Source organism: Pristiophorus japonicus, unplaced genomic scaffold (genome assembly GCF_044704955.1).
Source record: "Pristiophorus japonicus isolate sPriJap1 unplaced genomic scaffold, sPriJap1.hap1 HAP1_SCAFFOLD_47, whole genome shotgun sequence".
Taxonomy (NCBI): Eukaryota; Metazoa; Chordata; class Chondrichthyes; family Pristiophoridae; genus Pristiophorus; species Pristiophorus japonicus.
Window position 1 is genome coordinate 2636335 of NW_027254374.1, and position 19418 is coordinate 2655752.

General features: G+C 42.5%; 1 non-coding gene across 1 annotated transcript; it reads left to right on the forward strand.

The window, feature by feature from the left end:
- The first annotated feature begins 8280 nt into the window (after nucleotides 1-8280).
- trnar-ucg (transfer RNA arginine (anticodon UCG)) lies at nucleotides 8281-8369 on the forward strand. Its single transcript is given in 2 exon segments — nucleotides 8281-8317; nucleotides 8334-8369. It is a non-coding gene; the product is annotated as a tRNA-Arg (tRNA).
- Nucleotides 8370-19418: the final 11049 nt, after the last annotated feature.

Consider the following 19418-nt stretch of genomic DNA (forward strand, 5'->3'; position numbering starts at 1 on the left):
TTGTTGGCTGGCGCAGAAACGATGGTAAGTACTGCAGGGATTCCAATACGACAAAGTTGATCTCTTGGACTAATTTTGATCGCTTAGATGGAGAGGAATTTTAACAGATTTTTTCCCACAATTCGCCTGGGTTTTTTTTCTGCTTTTTTGCTTCTCCCAGGCGTTCGCATGGCTCGGGTTGGGGTGGTGTCTGTAATGTTTCGGTGCAAGGGGTGTGGAAGTTGTGTGGGGCGAACTTATTGGGCTGGGCGTTCTTTATCTTTCCGCCATTGTCATGCTTCAGAGGTTCATAGATAGCCTTCAGGGTTGTTGATCAAAGGGCCTTGTGGCTCTTTGTCGGCTGGCATGTATACTATGGGCCGAAGTGGCCTCCTTCAGCGCTGTGGATTTCTAGATTTGTATTTACTTTCACAGCTCCAGACTATTCCTTCACAGTGCCAGACATCTGCAAAACATAATCAGACGGCTCTTTCACTGTCCCAGACTCCACATTCACAGATTCACAATCTTCCAACACAGTTTTACAATCCACTTTCACAGATCCATACTTTTCCTGCACCGACCCAGACAGTGGCTAAACAGATCCAGGCAGCTCCCGTACAGAGGGGTAGTGATCCTACATCGAGCCAGACATTACTGCACAGATCCATACACTCCGGTGCAGACAGGCAAACCTCATACACAGCATCAAAATGCTTGTTTACAGATTCAGACAATTCCTATCACAGACCCAGCATCAACGACACAGGAGCAAACATTTCCTCATCAGCCGCAGACAACACCAACACATTTCCAGAGAGCTTCGACAGAGACACTGACATTTCCTCCGCGAAAGCAAGCAGGTCCTCTGCAGAACCAGGCAGGTGCAACACTGAAGCACGGATTAACAGCACAGGCACAAACTTTAATACACAGACCCATACAGCTCGTGTCAGAGATAGAGGGACCTCCGAGACAGATTAATTCCCTCCTACATAAACATAGGCAGCTCGACCCTGGCCAAGGCATCACCAACACAGATCCAAGAGCTCCTACACAGATATAAGCAGTTCTTACACGGGCGCAGACTGTTGCGAGAAAGGACCAGACTGCTTGTTTACCGAGCCAGACAGCTCGCTCTGGAGATGCAGACACCTCATTTAAAGATCAAGACAGCACCGGTACTGGATCAAGAAGCTCAATGCAGAACCAGGCTAACTCAGGGAGATCAGCCACAGACAGACACACTCCAACACAGACGCAAGCTCTCCGGCACAAACAGAGACAACTCTTGCACAGACCCAGTCAGCTCGAAACCTGACACATGGAGCTGCAACACAAACACCGACGTTCCTTCACAAAGCCGGACAACACTTAAACAGACACAGTCAGCTCAAAATCTGACACAGGCAGCTGCAACGCAGACCCAGATAGCACCTAAAGAGACTCAGAAACTATTACATAGAAAAAGAAAGCTCTTAAAGTGACCCAGACACTCCTACCTATAGTCAGAGAGCTTGTCATTGAATCCAATGCATAATGCTGCAGATAACTGATAGGCTTACAAAGGACAGCATAGCGTATACCGAATTTCTGGCTATACTGACCATGCCAGCGTTTATGTTCCACTCGAATATTCTGGAGCCTTTCTTGATTTAAATCTATCAGCATAGCCATCTATTCCTTTCTACCTCATATGCTGGAATAGCCTCGCCTTAAAAGTATCTATACCTATTCGCTTGAACCACTCTTACGCTTTTGAGTTCCACATTCTCATCACTCTTTCCAGAAAGAAGTTGCAACTGAATTCTCGATTTGATTTCTGGATTTCTTGATGACTATCTTATAACGGTGACCTCCAGTTATGTTCTTCCCCACATGTGAAAACATTCTCTCTGTAAACACTCTATCAAAATCTTTCATAATTTTAAATAAATCTATTAGGTCACCACAATAGATAATTCTTCAAGAGAAAAGAGACCCAGCTTGTTCATTATTTCCACTTATGAATAACCTCCCATTTCTGGTAGCATCCGTGTAAATCTACTCTGCACCCTCCCAAATGCCTTTATATCATCTTTATAATAGGATGACCAGAACTGCATGCAGTATTCTCAATGTGCTCTAACCGAAGTTCAATACAGCTTTAGCATAACCTTCCTTTTTTGCAATTCTATACCACTAGAAATAACCTCCACTGCTTAGTTACCTTTATTTTGTCTTGCTTAACTCTGTCACAATTTTTGTCATTTGTTTCGTTGTACTCAGAGATCCTACTGTTCCTCGACCCCACCAAGAGTCGTTTGTGCCAAGAAATAAGTGACCTCCATATTCTTCCTACCAAAATGTAATACCTCACATGTATGTTTGTGGAACTTAATTGAAAATTATATGCGCATTCTGCGTGTTTATTAATGTTGTCCTTAATTTGTTGCAGTCCTCCTCAGTATAAATTTCCTCCAATTTGGTATCATTGGCAAATTTGGAAATTCTGTTTTTAGTTCCAAATTCGAAATCGTTAATATAAATTGTGAACAATAGTGGTTCCGGCATTGATCCTTTTGGAACACCACTAACCATCTTCTGCCAATGTGAATATCTGCCTTTTCCCTCCAATCTCTGATTTCAGTCTTTGAGCTAGCTCGCTATGCATTCTGCTGCTTATACCCTGACGTTGCTCAGCAGGCTATTATTCGGAATCATAGCGAGGGTCTTTTGAAAATCTAGATACCTTATACTTATTGCATGATCAATGTCTACCCTCTCTATAACATCTTCAAAAATTATGTGTTTGGTCCAGCAGTACTTTCCCTGTTAAAATCCATGCTGATCATTCATTTTTATACTTTTGGTTTCTAGATGTTCTTCTATTTTCTCCATTAGTAAGGGTTCCATTATTTTCCTATATTAGTGACAATCATACCCCTTGACCAACGAGCTGATTAGCTGAGACAAGCAGGGAGTACATCATTTAATTCCCGCCAAAAGCGATTCAGCCATTCCCGCTTTCGAGTGTGTAATACAGCGACATCAATTTGTTGTACTGTCAGTCTCGGATCAGTCTTCATCTGTTGGAAAGGGTTGCGCTCTCAGTGCTGCTTCATTCAGAATGTTATTTAAAAAATGCGACGTGCTAGCTGCCGTGGCTGGGTGGTTAAATCGTTGGATTAGGAATGTAATCTCATTGCTTCTGAGTCAGTTCGAGCCCTGTTTACAATGAGTCAGTAGCTGTAGACATTGGCACGTAATCCGCTCTGTTTGGAGGTCATTTGAGGTGTAATTGTTCTGAATTATTTTGCAGCAACTTTTCGGCCACCTGTTCCGTCCCGCTCAACCAAACATCCACTCGTGCGTGTCCAGAGGATTTGGACATTTTTATAATCCAGCAAAGAACGACTAAAAATATGATAAAAAGAGGGTAATTATGAATGTTAACTTGAACGAAATATAAAAACAGATAGAAATAGTTTCTACAGGTATGTAAAAAGGAAAAGAGTGGCTAAAGTAAATGTTAGTCTCCTGGAGTATGAGACTGGGGCATTAATAATCGAGCACAGGGAAATGGCAGAGACTTTGAACAAATATTTTTTGTTTCAGTTCTCACGGTAGAAGTCAGTAAAAACAAACAAATAATGGATAATCCAAGGGCTATATGGAGGGATACTATCATTATCACTTATGAAGTAGTATGAGGTAAAATGATGGGACTAAAGGCGGACAAATCCCCTGGACCTGATGGCTTATATCGAGGTGTCCTGTGGAGGACTTGCTTCCACTCCCAAAGTGAATTCCTTGACGGAAGATCAGTCCGATACGAGAGCCTCAGACCCTTTCACAGGTGCGACAGACATTCGTCAGGGGAAGGGGTCGGTTTGGCTGGTTTGCCGCATGCTCCTTCTGCTGCGTGCGCCTGTGCTCTTTATGCTCCTTGCATCGAGCCTCAAAGAGCTCAACGCCCTCCCGGATGGATTTTCTCCACCTCGGGCGATCTGTGGCCAGTGTCTCACAGGTGTCAGTGGTGATGTTGCACTTTACCAGCGAAGCTTTGAGGGTGTCCTTATAACGTTTACACTGTCCTCCTTTGGCTCGTTAACCATGAAGAAGCTTCGCATAAAGCATTGCTTCGGGAGTCTCACATCTGGCATGCGTACTATGTCGCCTGCCCAGCGAAGCTGATCGAGTGTGGTCAGTGCTTCAATACTGGGGATGTTACCCTGGTCGAGGACACTGATGTTGATGCGCCTGTCCTCCCAGGAAATTTGCAAGAAATTGCGGAGACATAATTGGTGATATATCTCCAACGGCCTGAGGTGACTTCTGCACATCGTCCATGCCTCAGACCCATACAGGAGGGCGGGTATTATTACAGCCCTGTAGACCATGAGTTTGGTAGTAGATTTGAGGACCTGGTCTTCAAACATTTTTTTCGGCAGGCGGCCGAAGGCTGCACTGGAGCACTGGAGGCGGTGTTGAATCTCCACATCAATGTCTGCCTTTGTTGATAAGAGGCACCCCCACATTTCCAATAGAATTATTCCAGTCACACAGCCTTCGTTCAATCAAAACATATCTAGATTAAGAATCAATTAGTTATTTGTTTAAAATAAATCAAATTAAATTTTTTTTAATTAAAAATTAAATGTATTTATTTTCTGAAGTTGTTTAATATATATATATTTGTAAATTGGCTTTCAGACTGGGCTGGTTTTACATCCCTCCCTCCTTCCTGCCTGTCTATCACCTGTGGCTTCAATAACCGTCTCTGCCCCGCGTGGTCCTGAGCTCCACAGCACAATTGCCTTCAGGGATGATGGAAATCTCACTTTATTCTTTTAAAAGGGAACTGCGGTCAGTCAAGGGTGATTCTGCATCTGGGTAAAAGGGATGTCCTTGCAGTCCCCGATCATTCTGTATCTGTTTAAAAGGGCTGGTTGTCAGATCCGGTTCATAACCTTTCCCTTTAAAACTGATTTTCTCATAAACCCGGGTCATCCTGTATAGTTTGAGAAGGAGTATGATTTCAGCTGCAATGACCGAATTGTTAAACTGCTGTGTTCCAATTTACATTTGGGTTGACTGCGCCTGTGCGCACCCAGATCGCAGTGCATCTGTTCATTTCCTCGAAATATGCTCATTTTTTCCGAAATCCACTCCTTGATTTTGCTCACAATATACACAACAACACAGTGTATGATGGTGGCAGCGGCCGCGTCGTCTAATGGATACGGCGTCTGACTTCGATATAACCGCGAACTTATCAAAACATTGCAGATTCGTATCTTGCCGCGGTCAATTAACTTGCTGCGTGTAATTTTATATTTGTTGCGATTCTGCCGAAAAAACAACCATCTCTTCGAGTCACTCACCTGAAGTAAAGTAAGGCTGTTTGCGTTAAGAATCTAATGGCACGTGTTAATCATTGTTGATCTGCATGCACGGGCAGAGCAAGCTGTGAAGTGGACTTTCTTGCACGTTATTTCTGTTGTGTTACAAAAAGCAGGAGATTAAAAGGCTGACGATTGGCGGAATAAGAGACGAGGTGGCCGAGAAATTAAGGCGATGAACTATGAATCAATTTTGTTCTGCCCGCATGGGTTCGAATCCCATCCTCATCGTATTTGTGCTCAGCTTTGACTCCCCTCGTAACATTGTCAATCACGTTAACCTCATCGCCGAATTTCCCTTTCACTGACAAGGATGCTGCACTTTGCTCATGTCATGTCTCAAATTAATAATATATTCGTCAAATGGATAACATTTGTCGGACTGCGGAGAGGGGGACAAATTCGATAGGTCTCTGAGTGACAGTTTAAGCACGATGGGCCTAACATCTTTTCTCACTACCGTCAGAATCTGAGAGCTGCACTCTTCACTGTCCGTGGCTCGTTGGTTTCGGGGGATGATTCTCGCTTAGGAATGATCACATTTGAAATGCGACAGGTCTCGGGCCAAATCCTGAACGAGCCCCGCCATTTTTTATACAAAGTTCCGCTCCTCACAGCCGCTTCACATGTGAGAAAACAGACATATTTCACGTTAAAACGTGTAATTTTGCGGCGATTGTTCCCACAGCGTCCAAATCCCAGAGCAAAGTGAAACTCACACAACTGAGTAAAGTTAAAGTATCTCAGAGGGACTCGGCTCTGTGACTCGTTGGATAACCTAAACCCGTGTTTAGTTCCGGCCAATAATTCATCCGTATATCTTCCTGTCTGTGCGCATCAGCTCTACTCAATGGGGATACGCATACATTCAGCGTCAATCTCCACCTCTGCCCTGAACATGAATGTGTCTTGTTTCTCTAGAGCTGAAAGGATGAGAGAAGCTAGTTTTTGAATTAGTCTCTTGTTTGCCGAATTCAAAGCTGACAGGAAATCAATCCGGGGTGGCCAAGCTTCCTGCTCTGATTAAAAGGCGTTGACACATTATATTGTAGGCATGTTCTCATCTTCTGGCCTCAACATGAGGTTCAACGTATCGGATGATAAGCACCGCTCCCATTGTCTGGTAATGGTTCTGCTGTTCCCACTAACATCTCCTGTGGACCATCCTTTGTTACGTTATTGCCCGATTACCACCCACTTTGCCTTTCTCCATTGTGCCATTTATTATTTAATCACACCTGCGTTGCACTGTATCACAGAAGTTTCCATTTGACCTTTCTCGCTGCGTATTTTTTCCAGGCGCTATTTTTGTTGAAAACATCTGTAATCTTTAAATTTTTCCTAAAATATCGGAATGATTATCCGACAGAACGTGAAACCGGATTCTTCCTCCACAAAATCTGCACGACCTGCCGAGGTTTACATATTTATCTGTTTTTATTCATTCTATTTCTGTGTCCCTTTTAAGGGGATGTGCTGTCTGTCCGAGATCATTCTCTGTCTCTTTAAAATGGTATGCTATCAGACCCTCATCATTTTGTGTCTGTTTAAAAGGGATGTGCTGCATGTCCCGGAGTTCCAATTTCAAATTTCAAAACCTGCCCTTGGAGGTTAAGGCATTTTAGTTTGTTTGTGTGTTTGTGTAAGCTAGAGTTTGTGCAAACGTGCTGTGCGATCTTACTGTCATGTGAGAAAAATGCTTTACATGCAACTTGAAACCGTACTGATTTGATTGAACACTCCTTCGTTGACTCCCTGACGGTAGAAGAATCTGCTGTGGGATTTTGCTATTCCACATCTGAAAGAAGGAAAAATACACAAGTTAGAGATCTCGCGATTTTAGGCAGGGCCTGCGTGTGGGCTGTGTGACATGATGACATCCTCCGTCCTTATTTTGAAATTCAAATCAAATCAGACCAAGACAAGACATGACTGACTGAATGACTTTGTTTATACATGTATATATATATATATATATATATATATGTGTATATTTATATACAATCCCTAATTTTTAACTTCCAAAATAAATATGCTTTTTCTGTTCTGCCTGCACTGGGCTCTATTACATTTGACCTCTTTCACAGCACAAGCAGCTGCTGTCAGATCCAGCAGAAAGACACACGCGACTTTAAAAGATCGCCCTTGTGGCCCACATCTTACCTCATGGCTTGTCTTCCAACATGGGCTGACTGTGTTTGGGTATTTATTGACTGCACCCCTCATTTCCAATGGAATTCTTCTAGTCACACAGCCTTCGTTCAATCAAAAAATACATAGATTATGAATTAATTTAATATTTATTTAAAACAACTCAATTTCAATTTTTTTTAAATACAATTTAAATGCATTAATTTTCTTAAAATGTTAAATATTTGTATATTTCAGACAGGGCTGGTTTTACGTCCCTCCCTCCCTCCTTCCTGCCTCTCTATCACCTGTGGCTTCAATAACAGTCTCTGCCCCGCGTGGGCCTGAGCCTCACTGCACAATTGCCTTCAGGGATGATCGAAATCTCACTTTATTCTTTTAAAAGGGAACTGCTGTCATTCAAGGGTTATTCTGCATCTGGGTAAAAGGCATGTCCTTGCAGTCCCGGATCATTCTTTGTCTGTTTAAATGGGCTGGTTGTGAGTTCCGGATCATACTCTTTCCCTTTAAAACGGATTTTCTCATAAACCCGCGTCATCCTGGATTGTTTGAGAAGGAGTATGAATCAGATGCAATGACCGAATTGTTAAACTGTTGTGTTCCAATTTATATTGGGCTTGCCTGCGCCGGTGCGTACCCAGATCGCAGTGCATCTGTTCATTGACTCGAAATATGCTCATCTTTTCTAAAATCCACTCCTTGATATTGCAGTGGCCCCGAATTTGCTCGCAATATACACAACAACACAATGGCTGGTGATCGCAGCGGCCGCGTGGCCCAATGGATAAGGCGTCTGACTTCGATTATAGCTGCAAAGTTATCAGAATATTGTAGGTTCGAGTCCTGCCGCGGTCAACTTAACTCGCATCGTGAAATTTTATGTCTTTGTTGTGATTCTGCCGAGAAACCAACCATCTCTTCCAGTCACTCACCTGAAGCAAAGGAAGGCTGTTTGCTCAAAGAATCTCATGGCAAGTTTTCATCATTGTCGAGCTGCATGCACGGGCAGAGCAAGCATTGAAGTCGACTTTCTTGCACATTATTTTTGTTTGGATACAAAAAGCAGGAGATTGAATGGCTGACGATGTGTTAAAACAGAGACGAGGTAGCCGAGAGGTTAAGGCGATTGACTGTTAATCTATTGTATTCTGCACGCATGGGTTTGAATCCCATCGTCGTTGGTTGCAGCATGACCACGTTTTGACATTCATATAAAACCTCATCGCCAAATTCCCCTTTTACTTACAGGGATGCTGTACTTTCCTCATGTCATGTCTCAAATTAATAATATATTCGTCAAAAGGAGAACAGTTGCAGGACAATGGCGAGCGGCACTAATTAGATAGCTATCTGAGAGACAGCACATGCACGATGGGACATAATATCATTTCTCACCACCGTCAGATTCTGAGATCTGCGCTTTTCACTGTCGGCGGCTCGTTGGTCCACGGTTATGATTCTCGCTTCGGAATGATCACATTTGAAATGCGAGAGGTCACGGTCCAAATCCAGGACGAGCCCCGCCATGTTTTACACAAACTTCCGCATCTAACAACCGCTCGACATGTGAGAAAACAGACGTATTTCCCGTTAAAACGTGTGATTTTACGACGATGTTCCATCAGCATCCAAATCTCAGAGCAAAGTGAAACCCGCCAAATTGAGTAGAGTTAAAATATCTCAGAGGTACTCGGCTCTGTGCCTCGTTGCATCACCTAAACCCTTGTTTGGTTCCGGCCAATACTTGATCAGTACATCTTCCTGTCTGTTCGCATAAATTCACCTCAATTGGGATAAGCATACATTCAGCGTCAATCTCCACCTCTGCCCTGAACATGTGTGCGTCCTGTTTCTCTCGAGCTGAAAAGGTGAGTGAAGCTGCCTTTTGAATTCGTCCCTTGACTGCCGAATTCAAAGCGGACAGGAAATCAATCCGGGCTGGCAAAGCTGCCTGGTCTGATTAAAAGGCGGTGACAGCCTATATTGTAAGCATGTTCTCGTCTTCTGGCCTCAAAATAATGTTCAACGTATCAGATCATAAGCACCGTTCCCATTGTCTGGTAATGGTTCTGCTGTTCCCACGAACACCTCCTCTGGACCATCTTTTGTTATGTTATTGCCCGATTACCCAATTTGCTTTCTCCATTGTACCATTCATTATTTAATCACTCCTGCGTTCCACTGTATCACAGACGTTCCCATTTGACCTTTCTCGCTGCGTATTTTTTCCAGGCGCTATTTTTGATGAAAACATCTGTAATCTTTAACTTTTTCCTGAAATATCAAAATGATTATCCGACAGAACGTGAAAACGGATTCTTCCTCCACGAAATCTGCACGACCTGCCGAGTTTTACATATTTATCTGTTTTTATTCATTCTATTTCCGTGTCCCTTTTAAGGGGATGTGCTGTCTGTCCGAGACCATTCTCTGTCTCTATATAATAGTGTGCTATTAGACCCTCATCATTCTGTGTCTGTTTAAAAGGGATGTGATGTCTGTCCCGGATTTCCAATTTCAAATTTCAAAACCTGCCTTTGGAGGTTGAGGAATTTTATTTTGTTTGTTTGTTTGTTTAAGCTAGAGTGTGTGCAAACGTGCTGTGCGATCTTACTGCCATGTGAGAAAAATGCATTACATGCAACTTGAAACCGTACTGATTTGATTGAACACTCCTTCGCGGACTCTGCTGTGGGATTTTGCTATTCCACATCTGAAATAATGGAAAATACACAAGTTAGAAATATAGCGATTTTAGGCAGGACTTGTGTGTGGGCTGTGTGACATGATGACATCCTCCATCATTATTTTCAATTTCAAATCAAATCAAACCATGACAAGACATGACTGACTGACTGACTTTGTTTATATATTTATATATATATATGTGTATATTTATATATAATCCCAAATTTTTAAGTTATAAAATAAATATACTTTTTCTGTTCTGCCTGCGCTGGGCTCTATTACATTTGACCACTTTCACAGCACAAGCAGCTGCTGTCAGATCCAGCAGAAAGACACACGCGACTTTAAAAGATCGCCCTTGTAGCCCACATCTTCCCTCATGGCTTGTCTTCCACCAATGGGCTTACTGTGTTTGGGTATTTATTGACTGCACCCATGATTTCCAACGGAATTATTCTAGTCACACAGCCTTCGTTCAATCAAAAAATACATAGATTATGAATCAATTATTTATTTATTTAAAACAACTCAATTAATTTTTTTTTAAATACAATTTAAATGCATTAATTTTCTTAAAATGTTAAATATTTATATATTTCAGATTGGTCTGGTTTTACGTCCCTCCCTCCTTCCTGCCTGTCTATCACCTGTGGCTTCAATAAAAGTCTCTGCCCCGCGTGGTCCTGAGCCCCACTGCACAATTGCCTTCAGGGATGATCGAAATCTCACTTTATTCTTGAAAAAAAGTGAACTGCTGTCAGTCAAGGGTTATTCTGCATCTGGGTAAAAGGGATGTCCTTGCAGTCCCGGATCATTCTGTGTCTGTTTAAATGGGCTGGTTGTCAGTTCCGGTTCATATTCTTTCCCTTTATAACGGATTTTCTCAAAAACCCAGGTCATCCTGTATAGTTTGAGAAGGAGTATGATTTCAGCTGCAATAACCGAATTGTTAAACTGTTGTGTTCCAATTTATATTGGGCTTGCCTGCGCCGGTGCGCACCCAGATCGCAGTGCATCTGTTCATTGACTCGAAATATGCTCATCATTTCCAAAATCCACTCCTTCATATTGCAGTTGCCCCGAATTTGCTCGCAATATACACAACAACACAATGGATGGTGCTGGCAACGGCCGCGTGGCCTAATGGCCCCTTGACTATCCATTGTTGGAATATTATTCGTGTCCTCTCACGTGAAGAATAATAGAAAATATTTTTTCAGAGTTCTGCCATCTCCATGTTTCCCATTATTAACTCCCCGGTCTCGTCCTATTAGGAACCAAGATTTAAACTAGCCACGATTTTAATGTTTATATAGCGATAGAAACTCTTGATATCTGTTTTTATATTTCGTGCATATAGTCTATGTTCCCATTCTTAATCATTTGTTTGTCAACCATTGTTGGCTTTTAAACGCTTCCCAATCTTCAGCCTCCCACGAGTTTTGGCCACATTGTCTGTCCTTGTTTTTAATTGGATTCAGTCCTTTATTTCTTTTGTTATCCACGGAAGGCCATTTTTTCTCTTTCGCCGTTTCTTCCTCAGTGGAATATATTTTTCTGTAGATTCGTGAAATATCACCTTTTATGTACACCGCTGTTTGCCAACTGTTCATCAAGATAATGATTGGACATGAGGTTTGGTTTTATAAAGTTAAAATAGAATTAACAAGTGTATAATGAATCCAGGGCAAGACTCGAAGCTGCAAACGTCCGATAACATTCTGATTTATATAAAAATCACACACCTTATTATTTAAGTCACATCGCATCTGCTCTTAACATTCATGTAATGAGAGATTAAAGCCCTGATAATATTAATATCACTTCCATTATTTACACCCCAACAGCGGATGTGAACCATTCACTTATTGAAATATGAGAAGTCCGGGAGACCAAACACAATGCAAGCGTTTCCTCTCGTCCTCCTTTCCAGCTTTTCTGCTGCCCTCAGGTAACTTCGTTGCATCTTGTCCTCCACAGAAAAGCTCATAATTCAATTAAATTAAACTATAGCTGAGGCTCTTAATCTATGTCGCTTGCTGCATTTCACCAACTCCCTCCCACTTCGGTGCCAAACTTTAGCTCCCGAGCTGTCTCCTTGAGGAGTGTCCTATATTCGCAATTTCGCACGTCACTGCCGTTACCTTCACCAATCGGCTGCTGAAATCCTGACCATGCCTTCGTTATCTTACTTGTCTACTCCAACGCTCTCCTTACTGGCCTCCCACGATTTACCCTACGTGAACTTGAGGTCGTTCCAAAACTCTCTGGCTGTATCCAAATTCGCATCAATCCCATTCACCCAGCACCCTGACGCTCGCTCACCGATATTGGCTCGCGCTGAAGCAATGCTTGGATTTCAAAATTGGCATTGTTGTTTTCACATCTCCGATATGACCCCGCCCCTCGCAATGCCATTAATCTCCTCCATCCCCATAACTACTGGAGATATAGGAACTCTTCTAATTCAGCCATCTTGAATATCCCTGATAATAATCGTTCAACAATCGCTGGACATTCCTTCAGCTGCCTGAACACTCATCTCTGGAATTCCTTGTCAAACCTCTCCTCCTCTCCCCACGACTTTAGGATGCTTTGTAACCTAGCTCTGTGACCAAGCTTTTGCTCATCTACTCTAATTTCTCCTTCTGTGGTTTGGTATCAAATTATCGTTTTATATGATAAGAACATGAAACCATAAAAAATAAGAGAAGTAAGCCATTTGGCCGCTCGAGCTCACTCTGTCATTGTATTTGATAACAGCTCATCTGATCATGGACAAAGCTCTTCTTCCCATCCCGCACACCATAACCCTTATTGTTCAAAAATATGTCCATCCCCACCTTAAATATATTTGATGAACCAACCTTCAAAGTTCTCTAAAACAGAGAATTCCATAGATTTGCAACCCTCTGAGTGAAAAACATTATAATCTCAGGTTTAAATGGGCGTCTCTTTATTCTGAGACTATGTCCGCTCGTCTTAATTTCCCCTATGAGTGGAAATATCCTCTTTGCATCTTCCTTTTCGAGCCCCCTCATTATCTCACAAGTTTCGATATCATCACCACTCATTCCCCTGAAACTGCAATGAGTACTGGCCCACACCTACCCAACCTATCAGCATAGGTCAAGCTTCTCATCTCCGAAATCATTCTAGTGAGCCTTCTCTGAATAGACTCCAATGCAACTATATCCCTCTAACTACAGATACCAAAACTGCATGCAGTACTCCTGGTGAAGCCTCAATAATAACCTCTAAATTTACAGCGGGACTTCTCTGCTTTTATACTCTACCCCCCTTGCAATAAAGGGCAACATTCCATTTTTGCTCCTGATTAATTGCAGTACCTGCATACGAATATTTTTTTGCTTCATTCACAAGGCTACACAAGTCTTTCTGTACTGGAGCACATCGCAATTTTTCTCAATTTAAAATTTAATTTTGTTTCCTATTTTTTCTGCCAAAGTTGATAACCTCACAATATCGCACATGATTCGCCGTCTGCCAAATGTTTGCCCACTCATTAGCTTGTCTATCTCACTTTGCAGATGTTTTATGTCCTCCTCACAATGTGCTTTTCCATCTATCTTTGTATATTCAACACATTTGGCTAAATTACACTCTGTCCTTTCATCCAAGACATTAATACAGATTGTAAATAGTTGAGGACCCAGAATCCAGATCCTGCGGCACGCCACTGGTGAGCTTTGCCAACTCTACAATGCCCCATTTATTCCGACTCTCTGTTTTTTGTTATTTAGCCAATGTTAATACATTACTCCCAACCCTATGAGCTTTTATTTTTGCAGTAACCTATTATGTGGCAATTTATCGTATGCCTTCTCGAAGTCTAATTACACCACATGCACTGCTTCCCCCTTATCCACCTGCTCGTTACATCCTCAAAGCACTCCAGCAAATTTGTCAGGCATGATTTCCCTTTCAGAAAACAATGCCGATTCTGCTTTATTGCATCACGCTATTCCACATATCCCACAATGTGGGAACAGCCGGCTCAAGGGGAGAAAAATAGAGTGGAGACAGGGATTCGTCAGTTCCGTGGGGCACGAAAAAGGTTGAAACGATGGTTTTACTTGGCTGCGGGGTTGGGGAACTATGCGGTTGGCGGCCGTGTGCGACGATCCGCAGAGGAGGGTAAGATCAGTGAAAGTCTTGGAATCGATGCGCTGATGTTCGCTGATAGTCCAGGGTGAGCTAGGATGAGGTTTGGGTCTAAGGGCAACTATTAATGTTGGAACACCGTGATAGTTGTTATTTCTGTTTCATTCAAAATGACATAAGTATTAGAAGCAGGATTCAGCCATTCAGATCCTCGAGCTTGCTGCGCCGTTCAATGAGGTCATGGCTGATTTTCTACATCAACCCTACTTTCCTGCTTTGTCCCATATCCCTTGATGCCCTTAATAGCCCCAAATCTATCGATCGCTGTCATGAATATATTCAAAGACTGAGCCTCCACAGCCCTCTGGGGTATCTAATTCAAAAAGATACAGCACCCTCTGAGTGAAAATGTTTCTCCTCGTTTCAGTCCTAAATAGCAGATCTTTTATTCTGAGACAGTGTCCCCTGGTTCTAGACTACCAAGACAGAATAAACCTCCTCTCTGCATTTATGCTGTCAAGCACTGTCAGAATGTTGTCTATTTCAATGAGTTGCCTTCTCATTTTTCGAAGCTTGAGCGAATATATTCCTAGTCTACTCAATCTCTCTTCATTGAACCATCCCAACATCCCAGGAATCAGTCTGGTGAACTTTCCTTGCTCCCTCTCTATGCTTCCTGAGCTTAGCAGACCAAAACTGGACACATTCATTGCACTCCAAACAAATTAACGGCTGTGAACCTTTCACTGATTGAGAAACTAAAATTCCAAAGTTAATCTACATTCCGTACACTTCCTCTGCTGCCGTCAGGAAGTTTCTTGGCGTCTTGACTTCTTTCCAAATCCTCCTCAATCCCATAACTTAAACCACAGTCCATTAAACTAAACCGCTGACTGCATGCAATCAAATCCTTCCTCACTGACAGCCAACCTTTTACCTCTGAGCTATGGACTATCCCACGTGCGTCACATCAGCCATCTCAACACTTGCCTCTGCGCAGCTACTGCTGAAATCCTTATCCATGCATTTGTTGCCTCTGGACTGGACTATTCCAATGTACTCCTGGCTGGCCACCCACGATCTGCGCTATGTAAACTTGTGCTCATCCAAAAAATTGACTGCCTGTCTCCGAACTGGCACCAAGCCCGTTCACCCATCGCCCCTGTGCTCGCTGACCTACATTGGCTCCCGGTTAAGTAAATCATAGGATTATAAAATCTCATCCTTGCTTCCAAATCGCTCCATGACCTCGCCCCTCCCTATCTGTCATTTCCTCCAGCTCCATAACCCCGCGACATATCTTCACTCCTCCAATCCTGTCTCGTTGTGCATCCCTGATTATAATCACGCCACCATTCGCTGGCATACCTTCAGCTTCCTGGGCCCTGAGTTCTGGAATTCCATTACAAGATCTCTGAATCACTCTAACTCTTTCTCGTCATAGAATAATAGAAATAATACGACACCGAGGGAAGCCATTTGTGCCATTGTGTTTCTGCCCGCTGATAAATAGGTAACCAGCCGAATCCAACACCCAACACGAGGTCCGTAGCCCTGTAGGATATGGTTCTTTAAGTGCACATCCAAGAACCTCATAAATAGTGGTGGTGGTTTCTGCGTCTCCATCCTTTCAGCAAGTGAGTTCCAGACAGCCATCATCATCTGGATAAATGTATTCCCCACATCTCCTCTCTAATCATGATACCAACTACTTTTCTTCGATGCGCCTGGTTTTTGACCCCTCTGCTGAGGCAAATTTGCTTTCTAATATCCTTGCTACCCATTCTATGTAGGGCCCTCACATTTCATGCACTTCAATTCAATCTTTCATCAGCCTCCCCAGTTCCAAACAAAGTAAAACACAGTTCATCCAATCTTTCCTCATAGCTTCAATTTTGCAGTCGATGCAACATCCTCGTAATATCCTCTGTAGCCTCTCGAGTGCTATCAAATATTTCCTGTAATGTAGTGACCAGAACTGGAGCAGTACTCTAGCTGTGCCCTACTGTTATTTTGCAGTTGTACCGTAACTTTCCTGCGCTTACATTCTATCCCTTGGCTAAAAATAAAGGATTCCATTTCCCATTTGTGCTAATTAATCGACCTGTTCTCTAACTTTAAGGATCTGAGGGCATACACTCGAAGGTCCCTCTGTTCCTCCACACCTCTCAGTATCCTGCTATTTTGTGTATCTTGTTGTACCTCCCCAATTGCATTAGCTCACACTTCTCTGGATTGATTGTCATTTTCCTCTTTTCGACCTAACTGACTGGTCAATCGATATCATCCTGCAGTCTAAACTTCCCACTTCACTGTCGAACACAAAGACAATTTTTGTTTCATTTGTAAACTTCTTTACCTTGCTCCCTACATTTATATCTAAATCATTAATATAAACTCAGAACACAAGGAACTGAGCACTGAACCCTACGAACCCCATTGTAAACATTCTTTTGTTCGTAAAAACATACATCAACCATTTTCTTCCTGCACTGAGCCAATTTTCGATCCGATTTGCAACACTCCCTTAACTACCATGGGCTGTTACTTTTTTGAGCAGCCTGCGATGTGAGACTTTGTCAAAAGTCTTGTTAAAATCCATGTGGATCACGTCAAATGCACTTCCCTTATCGCACCTCTTAGTTACCTCCTCAAAAAATTCAATCAAGTAAGTCAGACATGACCTTCCCTTAACAAATCGATGCGGACTGTTTTTTTGAATCAATGTCTTTCTAAATGAAGGTTTATTCTGTGCCTCTGCGTTGATTCCAATAATTTTCCTGTTACCAGTTTTTATATAGTTGTCTGGAATGATTCGGTGCTTCACTTTGTCCATTTATAAATAATGGTACAACGTTAGCAATTAGGCAATGTTTTTGTACCTCTCCTGCAGCTAGGGAGATTTCTCAAATGATGGTCTGAGCCTCCGCAATTTCCACACCTATTTCTTTTAATAGCCTGGGATATATTTCATTGCGTCCTGGAGATTTATTTACATTAGAAGATGCCAAACCCCTTAATCATTGTTACCTTGCTATGTTTATCCAAGCCAATATTACATTCTCTTTTTCCTTAAGTTTTACGCTAGCATCGTCGCCCTCCTTTATTAAACTGCTGCAAAGCTTTCATTTAGTACCTTACTTACATACTCCACCTCCACACATAGGTTACAATTTTGGTCGCCCTTTTTTGTCCTTCGTTATCCTGTTGTTCATTGTGCAATTGTGCAACATCTTTCGATTTTCTTTGATTCAACGTGCCAGTATTTTCATGCTTTCACTTTTCTTTCCAACTTTCCTTTTTAATTTCACCCCCAGGCTTTCTGCAAAACTGGGCTCGAGATTGTTGATAAAAGCTTCCTGTGTTTGCCTTATCTTTCCCTGTATGCACGTTGTCATCCAGGCGGCTCTAGATTTGACACAGTTGCCGTTTTTCTTTCTAGCAACATGTTGACACTGAACTTGTATCTCCTTCTTGACTGCCTCCTACTGCTCTGACACTGATTTACCTTCAATGAGGTGTTTCACGTCCACTTTTTCTATTCATCGAATCATGGAATCACGGAATTATACAGCTCAGAAGGAGGCTATTTCTGCCCGTCGCGTTTGCAACGTCCAATAAAGAGCTATCAAGCCTAATCCCACTTTCTCCCTCTTGATCCACAGCCCTGAAGGTTACGGCACTTCAGATACACATCCGAATACTTTCGAAATGTGGTGACCGTTTTTTCACCTCCCACCCTTTCAGGCAGTGCGATGCAGGACAATCCCTCTCTCACGCCCTCTCCCCCAATCCGCAAACCATAATCTGGGTGACGAATTTTCCTCTCACTCCCCACTAAACCACCTACCAAGTACTTTAACTATGCCTTCTCGTTGTTGACCTCCGCTACTGAGGGAAAAAGGTCCTTCCTATCCACTTTATCGAGGCAGCTCAAAAGTAAACACCTGAACAATTCTCCCCTCAGCCTCCTATGTTCTACAGAAAATAAAACTAGCCTGTTTAATCTTTCCCCGTATCTAAAATTCTCCATTCCAAGCCACATCCTGGTAAATCTCCGATGTACCCTGTCTCGTGCAATCACGTGTTTCCTGTAATATGGTGACCAGAACTTCACGCAGTACTCCAGCTGTAGCCTAACTATTTATTCAGTTCCAGCATAACCGACCTGCTCTTATATTCTATGCCTCGTCATTTACGGAAAGTATTCCGGATGCCTTCTTCACGCACTTTTCTGCCTGTGCTGCTAAGTTAATGTGTATGTGGACATGCATTAAACAATCCCTTTGTTAGTGTACACTTCTCAGTGCCCTACCATTTAATGTGTATTCCTTTGCATTGTAAGCCATCCCCTGATACATTACCAAATACTTCTCCGCAGTAAATTCCATTCACCACGATTCTGCCCACGTGACCACTCATTCCACGTGACCACGTGACGCGACATTCAAGAACGTTCTTCTTCATTATCATCCACACAGCCAATGGTTGTGTCATCTGGACACGTTTTAATCATACCCCCTTCATTCAGATCTAATTCATTGATGTATACTTTAAAAAGCAATGAGCCATGAGGAGCCCCACTCGGACAGCCTTCCAGTTGTGAAAACACCTATTACCCTTTGCTTGCTGCCTCCGGGAACATTTTGGATCCAACTTGCCACGTTGCATTGGATTTCATGGGATTTTACTTTCCTGAGCAGTCTGCCATATATAACGTTGTCGATCGCCTTGTTAAGATCCAGATACACTTCATCAAATGCGCTACACTTGTGGACAATCCTTGTCAGAAAATTTAATCAATTTAGTCATACAGGACCTTCCCTGAAAACAGCTATGCTGACAGTCCTTGATCAAACCTATACTTTCTCAAAAATGTTTATCCTTTTCCTCAGAATGTTTTACAATAATCTTTCCACAACCGAGGTTAGGCTGATTGGTCTGTAATTGATCATCGATCTCTTTCACCTTTTTAAACAAAGATACGACATTAGCAGTCCTCAAGTCCTCTGGCTCCATAATTGGAGCCAGAGAGTATTATTATGGTCAGACCCTATGCTATTTCCTCTTTTGTTTCTCTTAAAAGCCTCG